Source organism: Thamnophis elegans, chromosome 4 (genome assembly GCF_009769535.1).
Source record: "Thamnophis elegans isolate rThaEle1 chromosome 4, rThaEle1.pri, whole genome shotgun sequence".
Taxonomy (NCBI): Eukaryota; Metazoa; Chordata; class Lepidosauria; order Squamata; family Colubridae; genus Thamnophis; species Thamnophis elegans.
In genome coordinates, this window is record NC_045544.1 from 95148155 (window position 1) to 95164752 (window position 16598).

The following is a 16598-nucleotide window of genomic DNA, read 5'->3' on the forward strand; positions in this document are numbered from 1 at the left end:
TTGTAAAATTGTTCCATAAACTGAGAACATCTGTCTAATATGTCATCCACTCTTGGCCATGGCACAAGCTTCCTATTCCAGAAAAAATATAGATGACTGTTTTTACACACACACACAAATACACACACACAAATACACACACACACACACACACAAATACACACACACAAATACACACACACACACAGTGGGTTGCAAGCGGTACACTCCGGTACAGGAGTACTGGATTCTGCCCGGAGCACCAGGTGCCGTTCCGGTACAGTGCTCCAGAGGGCCCACCCGCCTGGCCATGCTCCTTACCGGTGCTTTAAGCTTTTGGTGCTTCCGCGCATGAGCATGGTGCATACGGCACCTGCATGATGCTCTGCAGAGCAGCTGGAGCATTGCAGAGGCTTGAAGAAGTGTCATTTGATGCTAGAATGCATGTGCGCACCATGCGCATGTGTGCACGCACATGCATGTGGGAACTCCAGGGCCGTTCCAACCGTACCAATTGGAACGGAATCCTGAACCCACAACTGATATATATATATATATACATACATGCAAATACACATACATATACGTATACGTATACGTATACGTATACATATACATATACATATACATGTACATGTACATACATACATACATACACACACACACATATACACATACACATACATAGATATACATATACATACATACATATACATATACATATACATATACATATACATACATATACATATGTATAGTAAAAGGTTAAGGATAGCTACATGGTGGCTGACATAACAGATGTAGTTTGCAAAGATTCTTTCATTGGAGATAGGGAGGGAAAGAAGAAAGGAAGATAGCTAGATAAAAATTAAAAAAACTATATTGCATATTTCTGAATTAGTATCAGTATATGGAATGTGGAATATTTTCCACCTCAGAAACCAATAAGGCTAGCTCTTGACTCTCTGGAATATCTTGATTGTTTATTCTGTATATTAACTCTTTTGTGGTTAAAATAGACATAATGCAACCTACCTTTATGCAGATGATGGGCTTCTATTGCAAAAAACTAACTCAAACAAGCCCTGAGTATGTTAGCCAATTATTACTCTCAGAAAGCACTTGAGTTCAACTGTTTTCCACACAAAGTAAAAAATCTTTAAATATTGGATCATAATCTCTCACGATGGCATTAAATGATGTGCACACCAGAATTATGTCATACAAAATACACAGAAAACAATGGCAGCTATACACTCCTTCCATTTTAATGGAAGAGCACACCCTATCCTAGCAGCACTAAAGGTTTATTCAGCAAAAGTGCTCATGTGATTATTGATGCATTTTTGGAATCTTAATGTTATTTTGTCCTTGGAAAGAGTCTAATCCAAATTCCTCAGATCTCTACTTCAAGTGGGTTATGTATTCCTAATGTACTGTTAAGGAGGGAGGTAAGGAAAACTAAAATTGAAATGAGCAGTGCATTTCTGTTACTGTCTGGATTCTTTTCTTCTTGCAGACAATTTATGAATCAATATGGAATAAGACAATTCTGCAAAAATGCAATACAGTAGTATGGGTTTTCTAGGGAAGCATTTTTAAAGGGAGTTATGGCTGAACACTCATTCTATTCAAGCAATGTGCCTAAGATCTGGAGATCTAACTTGGTCAATCTGCCTTACCCAGAAATGTTTTCCTGAGCTGTCAGGGCCCTCCTTTAAGTCAGCAAAGTATCCACACCATATAATTGTCCCTAACTTCAGTAGTTTTAACAGGCGCTAATAGACTGCTTACAACCATTCTTAAGGGCAGATACAAAAAAAAATCATATGAGCTAAGGTTATGCTCATATGAAGAAAGGTCTATTAAAACCATGATCTAAACCTCCTGTATTTATTTATTTTTAAAGATACAAGAGTCCATCTCACCACTCCCTAGTTTGTTGGAGGATTGGTAAAAGGTCTTGTCTAACTTTTAAATTCAATTCAAGATGCTGGTAATGACTTATAAAACTTCTATGCACCTCAGTTACATCTACCCATCCCATCATGTCCAGCAGAAGAAGCATGGTCCCATCTACCAAGAATGTCATCTGACAGCACCCAGGGAAAGAACCTTTTCTATGATAGTGCCAATCTTCCATAATATCAGTCCCTCCAAAGCTAAACTGGCCCCTCCATGCTGATCTTCCCAAAGAGCTAATGGCTTTACCATTGTGCTTGGGGGTTCAGTGGTGGAGCCTATCAGTTGGTTAGATTCTTAGTAATTGTGTGGATTATACTATACTCTCCTGCAAATTAAGCTTTCCATTGTTTTAATGCAATTTATTTTATTTTATTTTTTATAACTATTTCTTTTTGTTTTTAATTGTGTGAACTGCTCAGTCATGTAGGTGGGATGGGCAGTTACAGTATCTTGAATGAATGAATGAATGAATGAATGATGAACAACCGAATGAATGAACGAACAATAAATAAATAAAATAAATAAATAAATATTTGGAGTCACCGCATTAGAGAAAGCTAAACTAAGCAGTCCTTTCACAACCAAGATTTTAAGCTATGGGGTTTTTTAATCTACTGCTAAGAACCGTACCTGAAGACAAAGTAAATAAACTGAAAGACTGTTAAGTACTGGAAAAATAAATCTTTAGCCTTTTTTAAAAATGTATATCTTGCTCATATGAAACATTCCAGAGTTTACTGAGACTTACAAACAATCTTCATTCTATGTTTAGACTGTTCATGCCCTGTGTAAGTTGTTCTTAAATAGGCCATGCTCAGTTCACATATGCATTCAACTTTGCATATAGGAGGAGTTGATTTATGACTTAATAGAGTTCTGTTCCTTCTGTTCCACCCACGCTTTGAATGAATGGCCAAATCTTGCAGGTCTCCCAAATGTGCCATTAGTCTCACATTTATGGAATGAAATTGTTCATGGGACCAAAAGAAAGATAACTGAGCTTAACTGAGCTGAATGAGCAAAGAAGGTTATATTTAAAAATGTTCTAAAATTCAGAATGTCCCTGTATGACAGAAGATTTATGTTTTGGAACTTAAACCCTCCAAGAAGTTTTTCCAATATAAACTTTTTTTGGGTGGGGGATTATGGACTACAATAGTAAAGATTGGAAACAACCTTGTCTGAATACTTTAGTTTCCTTTCTTCCCTTACTTTAGTCAATGGCTTGGCTTGCCAAAATCACCATCCACCAAGAATGAGAAAGTTTAACACTCTGGAATCTAAAGTTTAACTGTTTAGTGGAAGTCCTTGCTAAAGAGATCTGGTCCAAGCATATTGCTAGGCTCTTAACTCCCCAGCAACACCTACCACCTGATAAAACCTGCACCTTTCAACATAGAGTCTATAAGATTTGCTTATTATGTTGTGTTTAGAAATCTCTGAACGTGCATGACCAGGTTATAAATGAAACATTGCTTTCATTCTCTCCTATTTGCTCAAAAAACATATTTGCTTCTGGCACTAATCTTGGGTGTTCTTTCAGCACACCATGCAAGCTCCATTACATTTTAATTGCCTTTTTCCACTATGCATAATGAACATACTGGTTTTGAGTGATGGGTTTTAAACAGGCTGTTCTTTTCTCTTTTTTTCAAGTCAAACTTTAAATGTAAATATTTGGCTTGGGTTTCTTTTTTGGATTTCTCTGATTCCATGTAATGCAGATCTGCTCACATCAGAGATGTATTTTAATCTTTGTATATATAACTGGAAGGGAAAAGTCCCTTTTAGAAGTTATTCCCCCACACATTAAACATGGGGAGAAGTCCACATCAGCCTTACCTTTTACCTTCGTGTTATATTGAAGATATTAAGTCCAACCTGTCTGTTCAAATTAAGGAATCCCTGCCAGCCTCTGCCTGAACACATCCAGAAAAGGAAAGTCTACCACTCCTACAGTAATTGATTTAATTACTCTTACTGTTAGGTTTTTCTCTCAGATTCAACCAATTGTCTTTCTGGACCTAAAGGCCATTATTATATAGCTAGTATTATTGCAAGTATTCAACACATGTTAATTAGATGCTTCCAAAAACAAATGTAAGTTGAATATCTTTTTGATGTCGTTCTTGTTAAACCACTGCTCATCAAAATAATGTTAATATGGAATATGGCTTGATATGTAGGCTCTTCAGATGAAATGAAAGCTCAGTAGTCTTGACAATTATGAGTCTCCCATTATGAGCAGTTGAATGATAGTGGAAATAAGCCATGTTGCAACTTATATATTATCACAGGAAAGGATACAGGCATGGGCAACATCACCACAAGATAAATTCCTGATGATTGTCTCTACATTTCATATTTTGCAGTTGGCATGGGGCTCAGCCACCCAGCCTGCTTGCAAAAGCACAAACACCTTACAATTTGCCAAAGATATCATCTCATAGAAGATACTTAATCTCATGGCCAGTCCACCACTGATTTAGGCTGAAATTGTGTTAAGGTAATCTAGCAAGAAGGCAGTGCTTTACATTTTATGCTGGCACCAGAATTCTCTTGAGGACAATCCATAGTGCATGGTGAAGGAGACTTCAGTGACTGGTTTTCTGCTGGACTCCAGCTGACCTGATTGCTTCCTTCCATCTGACTACTGGATTCCAAATCTCCATAGAGATTTGTGTGACTTTTAGGAATCCTGGAACCCTCTTTTGTAGGTTCTTTATTCTTCTTTTGCTTGTGGTAGTTCCAAGATGGGAATATCATCCTGATCTAAGATTGATTGCAAGTTTTCCAGGACATAGACATAGTTCTGAGTTACTGAATTCAACAGCGATAAACTAGAATGCTATTTTAAATCCAATTATTTTAAAATAAAACAATATGTAAATTCCCAAACGAATGGAGAAGGATAGGCTGTGTTTTATGAACCATACTCAAATTTTAAATAAATAAATAGATCTCTGGGCAATGGCAAGGTAAGTGGCTAAAACACTAGGAGCAAATCTGTGGGAAGCCAAACAGGGGCTCTCAGGAGAGGCTGCTCAGCTTGAAAGTGGTGGTCAGAAGAGCAGGAAAACCATGGAATAACTCTGTAGAAGACTTCAGTGCAGCAGTTTGGAAAAATATATTATGCATGCCTCCTAAGAGCTCATTGCTGAATATAGAAAAATATTCTGGATTCCCTGCATTTTAGCTATATGTCTGAAGTGGTTTCTAAAAAATAAATATTTAAAAATCAATGTTGAAATAAGGTTTTATCTTAATTACAAAATTACCCAGGCACAGATTTTTGATACCTTCAAGATCCTGAATAAGAGCATTTAAAGAAATACATATTGTATTTACATATGATTATCAAAGAGTGAAGCTGCTCACCCTTCAGAAGTTGCTGTATCCTTCCATTCTTAAAATTAAAGCTCTGATTTTCCAGCCCATCTGGGTAGGTGGAAAGAGAGTGTCAACAGATGTACCATTGTCTTCTCTTTAAAACCTTCATAAAACCCAGGCTAAAAACAATGGAGCTAGGAAGTGTAAACAAGCGCCATTCAACTTTATAGGGGAGCTGTTAGCTTTGAAGCTCAATTACACACATCCCTTTAAAACAACATTGTTAATTATTTCAGTCCTGTTAACCCAACAAAAACCCTGAAGTAATGAACTTACCTCAGGCAGGTGATGGTATCTTTTCCCATCTGATTTTTTCCTTTCAAGTAGGAAATAGTGTGAATATTCTGTGACTTTTGATGGTTGAGGTGTTGCTACATGTTTGTCCAAATGCTGAAAGAAAAAAGTCAAGGGGTTAAAGGGGAAAATAAAAAACTACTGCTTTACATAACTGTTGGAACTCTGTTCTAACAAGGACAAGATCCAGTTTTATTGGTCAATAAACATATTTGTACAAATATCATTCAAGTTTAAATATTGGTTTGGAATACTGATTCTGATACCAAGGAAGAAGAAATAATCTTGAAACCCTAAAACCAGAGAATCAATTACTTCTTTTTTGTGTGATTGAATTTCACTCAAACGATATGCTGCTTAATTTCAGCAAAAGAATTACTATAGCCTTCCCCAATCCTGAACAATCAAAATATGTTGAACTACAATTTTTAATCATTCTCGACCGTTATGTCCTTTGATTTATGGAAACTGTAGTCTAGCACATCTGGAGAGTGCAAACAAATTCTCCATCTGCACATTGTCTCTTCTTGATGGTGGCTAGATGATGGCTGGTGGCAAGTTGCCAGACCCTGAAAATTCTGAAATTAGAACTGCCATTGAGAAAACATATGTTAGCATACTCTGCTTTTTCTCATCCATTTATTAGCATATTTATGGCTCAACTTTCTTCCAAGGAATTCAAGGTGCTATATTTTAATCCATTAAAGTTGTCCTTTTAACCTAGGAAAGAGGATATAGAATGCAACTGATCATCCACAGCAAGCCACATGCCTAAGTATGAATTTGGATCTGAATCTAAAGTATCATATTTTCCAGCTCAGCTTTCCCCAGTTTGGCATTCTCCAAAAGGGTTAGGACTTAATTTTAGAGTTCTGGGTAGAAATAATGGGATCTGTAGACCAAACATTGATGATTTCTATCTTTATATATAAACCCTGGACTGCCTGAATGATGCTGTGGATGACCTTTCTTAGTGCCTGGAAGCTGAAAGGATCTGGATGGAATGCAATGAATTTCAACTTAACCCAAGCAAAATAGAATGACTTTGAATATTTAGACCTCCTAGTCACTTTTTCTTCCACTAATATTCATGATGGGGTGGCACTTCCCCAGACAAAGCCAGTATGCTATCTCCTCTTGGGCTTAAAAAAGCAGGTAGCACCATGGCGACTAGGACCTTTATACATCCTAGGATGGTATGCCAGTTGTGCCCATTTCTATATTGGAAGAGTTTGCTCACAGTCACTCATACCCCTGTGACTTGTAAACTACTGCAAGACATTCTACATGGGGTGCCCTTGAAGATTTTTTGAAAGTTTCAACTGATGTGACTAAACTGATAATGAAGGATGTCAGATATTCAACCATATAATACCACTGCTCTGTGAACTGCATTGGTTACCAGTGTGATTCCAAGTGCAATTTAAGATGCTGGTTATTATCTTTAATAACTTCTTGGCTTGGAGGTGGATTGCCTTAGGAACCCTCTTCTCCCAGTTGTTTCTAACCAATTCAGTAAGACAGGTTGGGCATGCTGCAGGTCTCATCCCAAGAAATGATACTGGTAGGAACTGTCATAGTTCCTGCTTTCTAGAATATTCTTCCTGCAGATATAATATTGGTGATAGACCCTGTTGACCTGTACTGGGGCTGTGAAGACTTGGTTGTGTGGATGGGCCTGAGAACCTAAGTGTGTTAAGGGTTCCACTTCCTGGCTGTATCAATATCCATAGTAATAGTTTTACTAGGTAGCAATATATTTATTTTATACTGTTTTGTTTAAATATTTTATGATATACGCAGCCCAGAGTCATTTGTTGAGATAAGCAGCTACAGAAAGCAAATCAAACAAATAAATGCAGCTGAAGGATACCAGGTTGGGGAAGACTACTCCAACAATGTAACTTCAGAAACATTTTCAAGGTATTTTCCCCCTCTTCCATTGTAACTGAATAGAAAAGGATTCCCTGCTATTTTGAGACATGTCACTGTAACATTTGTTCTTATAAAATGCAAATAGAGGCAAAAGAAGCTCTTATCGTGCTTGACATGGTTGTTTGCTGCCCATATTTATAACAAAGAGGTCCATCTATGTAATGAAAGACTCCATTTTGTTTTTGTACCTTGTTCTTTGTGCCATTCTTGGGAGTAGGGTGTGGCAAGCATTGGTAGGAGAGGAAGCTTTCTCTCCAGCAATTGGCTATAAACAATGCCAAGTTCTTGCCAAAAGTACCCAAATCAGTAGCTCTGCTGCAGGCATCAACCTGCTGGAAACTGGCATGCTGACGTTGGCACAGTTGTCAAAGTCTTTGCCTAACACACATTTTCCCTATCTGCTTCAGTACAGAAATGCTGGCTGGCAGTTAAGCTCAGTTGCAGCCCTGAGTCAGAAGAGTTCTCCTTGTTTATGAAAAAGGCATTTAGAAGTATCTTCATTCAGAACTAGATAGATGAAACACACTAGACATGGGTGACTTTCAAATAGAAGTTCACAAGCTTGAATTGAAAGGTTATAAAGAGAGAAATTCTAATTTCCATTAGGAAGTTGCTTATTTTTTTATATCCACATAATTAAAGTTTTGCTCACCATCCTTTTTGTTATTCTTTTTCCTTATTCGGGAAATTTCTGAAGAGAGGACTGAGAGGGAATATCAATATGAAATACTTCAAAATGATTCTGTGAAAAGACTCACAGAGCTAAAAGAGTCGGAGTTGTCTACATAAAAACAACTTGGCCATTTGCCTACTTTAAAAGGACAGTTCTCTGTTTAGAGAGCTGACAGGACAAACTGAGCATATATTTGCATAAAATGTGCATTTAGTGTGATATGTATCAATGCAAATTTAAAAATTATTATAATAGTGAAATGGCAGCCAAATAGCTCTTATCACAATATTTAACCACTTTGCTTAAGAATCCAAGACATATGTTTCAACTTGTCCCTTCTGTCAGAATACTCTCTTTTCTTTTGGCTGATTTTATGGTGCTTTATTTGGAGAAGCACAGCTTCAGGATGTCATAAAAACCTGAGTCATTTTCTAGTATCTTGATTGTCAGGTATAGTTTTAAAAAATAGCAATTAAGCAAGGGAATAAAGTGTTGGAATCTGTTGTCCCCAGTTATTGTAACTGGATTAAAATACATTTAAGAGTTTCCTTAACTGTAACTTTTAAATCCAGTGTTCCTAAACCATCCAGATGGTTTAAAATACATTTTCCAAAATTCAATTGTTGTGCTAATTGGGGAGGATAAGAGTTGTAACCTAGCACATTTAGAGAACACAAAAGTGAGATGGCTGAAGTCCATTATCACCAAAATAACAAGCTGCATATTGCCCCTTCTATGAAATGTTTAGCACTTCTATCATTGTTCAGTCTTTTGTTATAACAGGAGCTCAAATCAGCGGAATCTTCTGCTTTTCAGAGGTCCAGCATTTTAATATGAAATGGGGCCAGGGAATCTCCAGGCAAATTTTACTTCAAGCATTAACATACAGATCTGCAAGTAGATTTCAGCTGGATTCTATTATTGCAGGACCTCAACCTTCCAACAGCAAATGTTAAAAGCCATCTGTTGCTGCATTATAAGTCAAGACAGCAAGAACTACATGCCAAACTGTTCTAAAAAAATATCTTTTTAAAATCTAGGTCATACTTTTATCTAAAACCTTTTATAAAAACTGAAATTTAACCTTAGCAGCTGACAGAATAAAGCACATTAAACATCCACAAGGATTCCATGAATCATCCTTTGCTTAAAAATTAAATGGATCATACCTAGGGCTTTGGTTATTCTGCAGTTCTGTTGGAGTTTTTACATGAGGCAGAATTTAAAATGTTTTATCCTTTTTTTTCCTTTAGCAAATGTCTTCATGGTTTTAAAGATTGACTGGAATAGAAGAGATGGTAATATTAAGGATTAATTGGGTTTCCCTTTTATTTTTTGCAAAAAAAACAAAACAAGCCAGCATTGCAGAAACCAGGTTTGGCTCAGCATGATGATGAAGGTAGAGGATTAATTCTTTCCTTAGGCTTTTTTTCCTAATGAAAGTGTATACACATGTATGGAGAAAGACCTTGTTGCTCTTGTTCTCAAGGGAAAAAACCAATTGAATGAAGAATTCAATAAAAGGCAAAAAATCCATCAAACGTATCCATTAGTCAACTGGTTTGACTTCTCAGAATTCAGTTTAAACAGCTTTTAGATGACTTTTAGATAGTGATTCTGAGTTCCTGTATCTCTCATAATTAACAGTGGCAACGCAGTTATGCAAAAAAGAAACTCTTTGGAAATGTAACACAGGTCTGCGACTAAAAAGCTGTTTGATTATTTTCATCTAATTCCATGTATTTTGATGTGCTGAAAACAAATAAAATATTGAAAAAACTCCTAGATGTCATGATGTGCCACAACATGCAAAATTGTCTTCAAATGTATCATTTTTTTAATTTTTGGTATTTTTTTATATTATGGGTTTTTAACCAAATTTAAAGTCCAAATTACTATTAAGTAATTCACATAAGTGCATTTAAGATATAAAATGCCAAAAAACCTTAAAGGGTTTGTCCGGGTTATGTAAAAAATATAGCACTGTAAATCTGATGGTCAGCAATATATACATAAGCTAAGCAAGTTTTAAGTCTGTGTTTCTAATGGTAGAAGTTTTAAGTCTGTGTTTCTAATGGTAGAAGGGGTTAATCTTTCCTGAAGAATCCAGTGGGAGGGAGACACAGGATAATTAGCAGCATCTCCAGTCAGTGCAGGGGGCGTGGCCAGCACTGTGACATCTCGTGTACAGACACAGAGCTGCTCTCTCCTGCATGCCACACTTGTGCACGAATCATCATCATCAGGTTCTTGGTTCTAGGCTGTTTACACTTTTTCATTGCAATTCATGTTAGCTTGTCATTGTTCAACCGTTATGTTATGGCTCCGTGAAAGTGTATTAATTTGCCAGACAGTTTCTGTTTCATCTGTGGTGAATATACAGTGTTGAAGCAACAGCAGAATATTACAGACTTTGGGAAAAAAGTATACTTTGCATACTTTGGACTAAAAAATTGAGATCATGATAAAGTTTGGGCACCTCATAAAGTGTGCAAATGGTGTGTTGAGGACCTCTGAAACTGGTTCAAGGGTAAGAAAAAATCTTTCCGTTATGGGATTCCTATGGTATAGCGAGAGCAAAAGAACCATAGTGATGACTGTTACTTTTGTTCATGTGAAGTGAAAGGGTTTAATTCCAAATGGAAGCATCCCATTTCATACCCCAATCTTCACTCAGCAATTCGTCCCATCCCCCATGGCACAGATATACCAATACTCAAGCCCCCTGCTACCTTGGAAGAGATACCTAGCTCCGATGAAGGTGAAGTCATACCTGAACCAGATGACGAATCAAGTTCTGACTTTGAAGATGATACAAGACCAAAATTGTTTTCTCAGGAGGATGAATGATTTGGTAAGAGACTTGAATCTTCCCAGAGATGCCACTGAGTTATTCGGATCAAGGCTGAAAAGCAGGAATTTATTGTTGCCAGGAGTGTCATCTTCATGGTTCAGACATCGTGAAAAGGAGTTTGTTCCTTACTTCGCCCAGGAAGACAAGTTGGTTTATTGCATCAAAGTCGAAGGTCTGAGGAGTCAATTTAAAATCCAATATGATTCAGTGCAATGGCGTCTTTTTATAGATTCTTCAAAAGAAATCTCAAAGAAGTTTTACTCCACAACAGTTTTTACGCTTCTATACCTGTAGGTCATTCCGTACACTTGAAGGAAACCTATGAAAATCTGGAATTGGTTTTCGTAAACTTAAATATGAAGACCATGGTTGGCAAGTGTGTGGGGACTTGAAGGTCTTGTGCATGCTGCTCAGGCAACAAGCTGGATATAACAAGTACCCTTTTTTTCTGTGTCTATGGGACAGTTAAGACCCAAAAAATCACTGGACCAAGAAGTAGGCAGCCGAGGGTGCTAACAGTGGGTGAAAAAAAATATCCTCCAAGATGTTTGGTACCTTCCCATAAAGTTCTTCTACCACCTCTAAACACAAAATTGGGATTGATGAAGCAATTTGTAAAATCACTTCCAAGAGATGGAGAATGCTTCACCAAGTTTCCATGCCTGTCGGAATGCGTCACCAAGTTTCCATGCCTGTCGGAGACCAAATTGAAGGAAGTTGTGTTTGTCGGACCAGACATTAGGAGGCTTATAGTTGATCAAGAGTTTGTCAATACCATGACGGATCCTCAAAAAGAAGGGTGGATTGCATTTAAAGAAGTCGTACAGAAATTTTTAGGCAATAACAAAGATCCTCATCACAAAAAGATTGTCGAAGAATGCTGAAAGCATTTCAAGCTTTAGGTTGCCTGATTAGTTTGAAAGTGCATTTCTTACACTCCCACCTTGACTACTTTCCTGAAAATTTGGGAGCTGTGAGAGAGGAACAAGGTGAACAATTCCACCAAGACATTAAAGAGATGGAAAGGAGATACCATGGAAAATGGAGCATTACAATAATGGAAGACTACTGTTGGATGCTTCAGAGAGACATTCCAGATGCTACTCACAAGCGTAAATGCACCAAGAGGAGCTTCACAAGGATGAAGAATCGAATTTAGTGTGTGTGTAGGTGAGCTCATTTCAATTCAAAAAGGATTTTCATGAAATATTGTAATAAAACTTTAATTTTATAAGTCTATTTCCATTTATTTTGAGTTATTCCCTTATTTAACATAGTTACCTAAATTGTCAGGAAATGTGATGTCCTATGACAAAAAGGAGGTCATTTTCAGATTCAGTGCACCAAAAAACGTAAAGATTACATGGAATAACCAAAACAGCTCTCGAAAAAAATTTTTTGCAGACCTGTGTGTAGATACAAGTATATGATAAGTATGCATTTATATATCTGTCTATAGTTAACAAAATAGGGATGGTGGCTCAGTGGCTAAGACGCTGAGCTTGTCAATCAGAATGGTCGGCAGTTCAGCGGTTCGAATCCCTAGTGCCACATAATGGAGTGAGTTCCTGTCTCTTGTCTCAGGTTCTGCCAACCTAGCAATCGAAAGCATCTAAAAATGCAAGTAGAAAAATAGGGACCACCTTGATGGGAAGTTCTGTGCGCCTTTGTCATTTAGTCATGTCAGGCATAAGACCATGGAGACGTCTTTGGTCAGTGCTGGCTCTTTGGTTTTGAAATGGAGATGAGCACTGCCCCTTAGAGTCAGGAATTATTAGTACATGTGCGAGGGGAACCTTTACCTTATAGTTAACAAAAAGATGTCTCATCAGAAGGCAGAGAGGATTAGGAGAAAACTGGCTTTTCCTCCATGAGAATGCTGCCCAAATGCCTTCTCCCAAAGAATCGCTGGTTACATAGTTTACCTAACATAAGTATAAGTATAATCTTTATTGTCATTATACTTAAATACAATGAAATTGGTTAAAATTCAACATAATTGACTTTAGATTGCATTGTAATCTAAAGTCAATTAGCAATAGCAATTAGACTTATATACCGCTTCATAGGGCTTTCAGCCCTCTCTAAGTGGTTTACAGAGTCAGCATATTGCCCCCATAGTCTGAGTCCTTATGCAGAAAGAACTGAAAATATTTGGAGATTTAAGGTCATATTTTAAAATCATTGAACCAAAATTTCAGTATGCTCAGGAAACACCTAAAAACAGAGGCCAGAAGGATAGAAACTGAAGCAAGGTTTGGAGTGGGGACAAACTTTCATCTTGGTTGAAATCCTGATTTTCTTCCATTTCTTTTGTTCTACCTTTCCCTTCTTTGTTTGGAATTTCAGTGACTATTAACTGAATTCAGGCATGGTGATTTGGGAACACATCTTAATGCCAAATGACAGCTCAGAGAATTATATGGCTCACGTACTAATTCACATCTGAATTAAGTCAAATCTAGGTTTGGGATTCAAGACTGTTAGGGTTCTTATATCCCACTGTTTCCATTTCTCAAACCATTAAAAACAATCGACCAACATTTATTCTTAAAAATGGGACACAAAACTTAGTCTGCACAATTGGTTTGACATTTTAAACAATACCACAATTGTAAACTGCCACAGCACCATGCTCCCAAACTCCCTTGCTCCTCTTTATTATTGAAGCCACAGACAAATCAGTGCAGGAAATTACAGTGGCTTGATTTCTACAGAATTGGAAAGCAGGACAAAGCAAAATGTCACAATAATGGAAAATCCATTTACTTCTTCCCCAACTTCAGCAAAATTGAAGGACTGCTGAAAAACGACATTCAAAATATTTCGTGTTGAACTGGATTCTGATCTGCAAATAAATAGGTTCAGTCTGGGGACACACGGCAAATAGCTGACTTAAGACCATGGTACATGTTATTTATTTATATCCCAGATTTATTTTTTATAAATAAGTCAGTGAACATATTTAATATTCTTTCCTCCTCCAATTCTTCCCACAACAACTCTGTGAGGTGGGTTGGCCTAAGAGAGAATGATTGGCCCAAGGTCACTCAGCTGGCTTTCATGCCTAACGTATAATTCACAGTCTACTGATGTCTAGGTCAGCATATTAACCACTAGAACAAACTAGTCTATGTAGGGAGATATGCAGAGATGACAGAGCTAGGAAAAGACTCCTTCACTTAAAATTCTTTAAAATGGGGAAATATGGGATTAGACAGCATTCCCAGTTTGCTAAGATTCGGGGAATTACAATCAACCAACATATCTGGAGGGAACCATCTATGTAAAGACTGGAGGTTCTACAATTCCTTTTTAAAACATTGAATATTTCATATAAGAACCTTGTGTTTTGTCTATTTTGATTGGTCACAATAAAGGACTTAACTCACATACTAAACTAAAGCATTCATCAGTGTTAGCTAGGTTTGTTTTTATGCTCATTTTGAAGACTGGAGGAGATCAAAGACTTAAACGTAATACTTGTTGAAGGGGAATTTCTACACTTTCCACCCACATACCTGATACACATATGTAGTAAATGATAACTTAAAAACATTTGTTCTCAAAAAAATGCACAGGTACAGTATATGTGGTACCTTGCTCAATAGTAGTAATTGTGAGAGGGATCTTGGAATCCTAGTGGACAATCATTTAAATATGAACCAGCAGTGTGCAGCAGCTGCCAAAAAAGCCAACACGGTTTATAGACTGAATAAACAGAGGTATAGAATTAAGATCACATGAAGTGTTAATACCACTTTATAATGCCTTGGTAAGGCCACACTTGGAATGCTGCATTCAGTTTTGGTCGCCATGATGTAAAAAAGGATGTGGAGACTCTAGAAAGAGTGCAAAGAAGAGCAACAAAGATGATTAGGGAACTGGAGGCTAAAACATATGAAGAACAGTTGCAGGAACTGGGTATGTTTACCCAGTTGCAGGCACTATTCTCCAAAGCAGCTGAGGGTAGAACAAGAAGCAATGGGTGGAAACTAATCAAGGAGAGAAGCAACTTAGAACTGAGGAGAAATTTCTTGACAGAACAATTAATCAGTGGAACAACTTGCCTCCAGAAGTTGTGAATGGCCCAACACTGGAAGTCTTTAAGATGTTGGATAGCCATTTGTCTGAAGTGGTAGGGTTTCCTGCCTAGGCAGGTGGTTGGACTAGAAGACCTCCAAGGTCCCTTCCAACTCTCCTATTCTATTCTATTCATTATACTTTTAGTACAAGGTTTTCATATCAAAAACAATTTGTACAATGGAAATTTAAATTCTGATAGAATAACAATTCCATTTCAGAAAAAATAGGTGCATTGAATACTAAAGTTCAGTCAATTCTGGACCCAGTAAATATTCTGAAAAACCTAGTAACTGATTTATTTGCATTTATAGAGGAAATCACAGAATGATGTAACTTCAGAAAGTAACAAACAGATACACAGAAATTATATCCTCCACTTCCTAATCTGTAACCCGTTTAACAATATTTCTAAAGGTATTGCAACAGAAAAATCTTGCAAATTAAGCATTGATTTAAACAGAAAAATAATACTTTTTTCAAAATCTTAAAAGCAGAAAGAACTCAAAGTGTACAGAGTTGTAGCAACTTAACTCTCCCAATCCTAGTTTCATTTTGAGAGTCCAATAAATAAAAAGGCAAAGCGATGATGATGATGATGATGATGATGATGATGATGATGATGATGATGATGATCATCTGTGGAATTCTGGGAGTTGAAGTCCATCCATCTTAAAGTTGCTGAGGTTGAGAAACACTGTTATTGCACATTTCTGTTTAATGATGTTTTCCCAGACTACCAGTGAAGGATGATTACTATTTTAACACATATTTTATTAGACAATTTCCCACAGATGTGGATCTTTCCAGATAGATGTACGGTTGCAGTATTAAAACTAATGCAGCTGACACTGATATTGTGTTTTTTCTCTAAAACATGTAATTTCCATTTTCAGTCAGGGAGTACCACAGTGCATGGTTGTGGGAATGTCTTGCCCAGAAATTGTAGGGGTATCTGCTCAGCCCATCTCTGTGCTCTTGAGTAGTGAGGATGGATAACAAGCTGATTGGCTGTTGTTGCTTTTGCAAGTGCTGAACTTTTACAAAGAAGTAAACATGCTCATTTCTGATCAACATGCACATTCTGATAGTCAGGCCAGCCCACTCAAGTTCTGTTTTGTTTAAATTATATAATAAGCAATGGAAAACCTGAGTTGTTTGGAAGTTCCTTCTCTGATGTGCCCTTTCTTGAAGTGAGACATATAACATAATCAAGCCATTCTGAACCCAGCAATATTGGTCTGATTTCTTGGGATTCGAAATGTGTTGCACCAGGTAGAGAGAAAAAGTGGAGAATGCCAATCAAAAGTATTTCAACTTTCATCAATAGAGCTTTTGACCTCAAATTCTAGTGAGATTTTCTTCCTCAGGGGAGAAATTAAAGTATCTCTATTGATTACTTTCTCATGCACTTCCCTATTATTT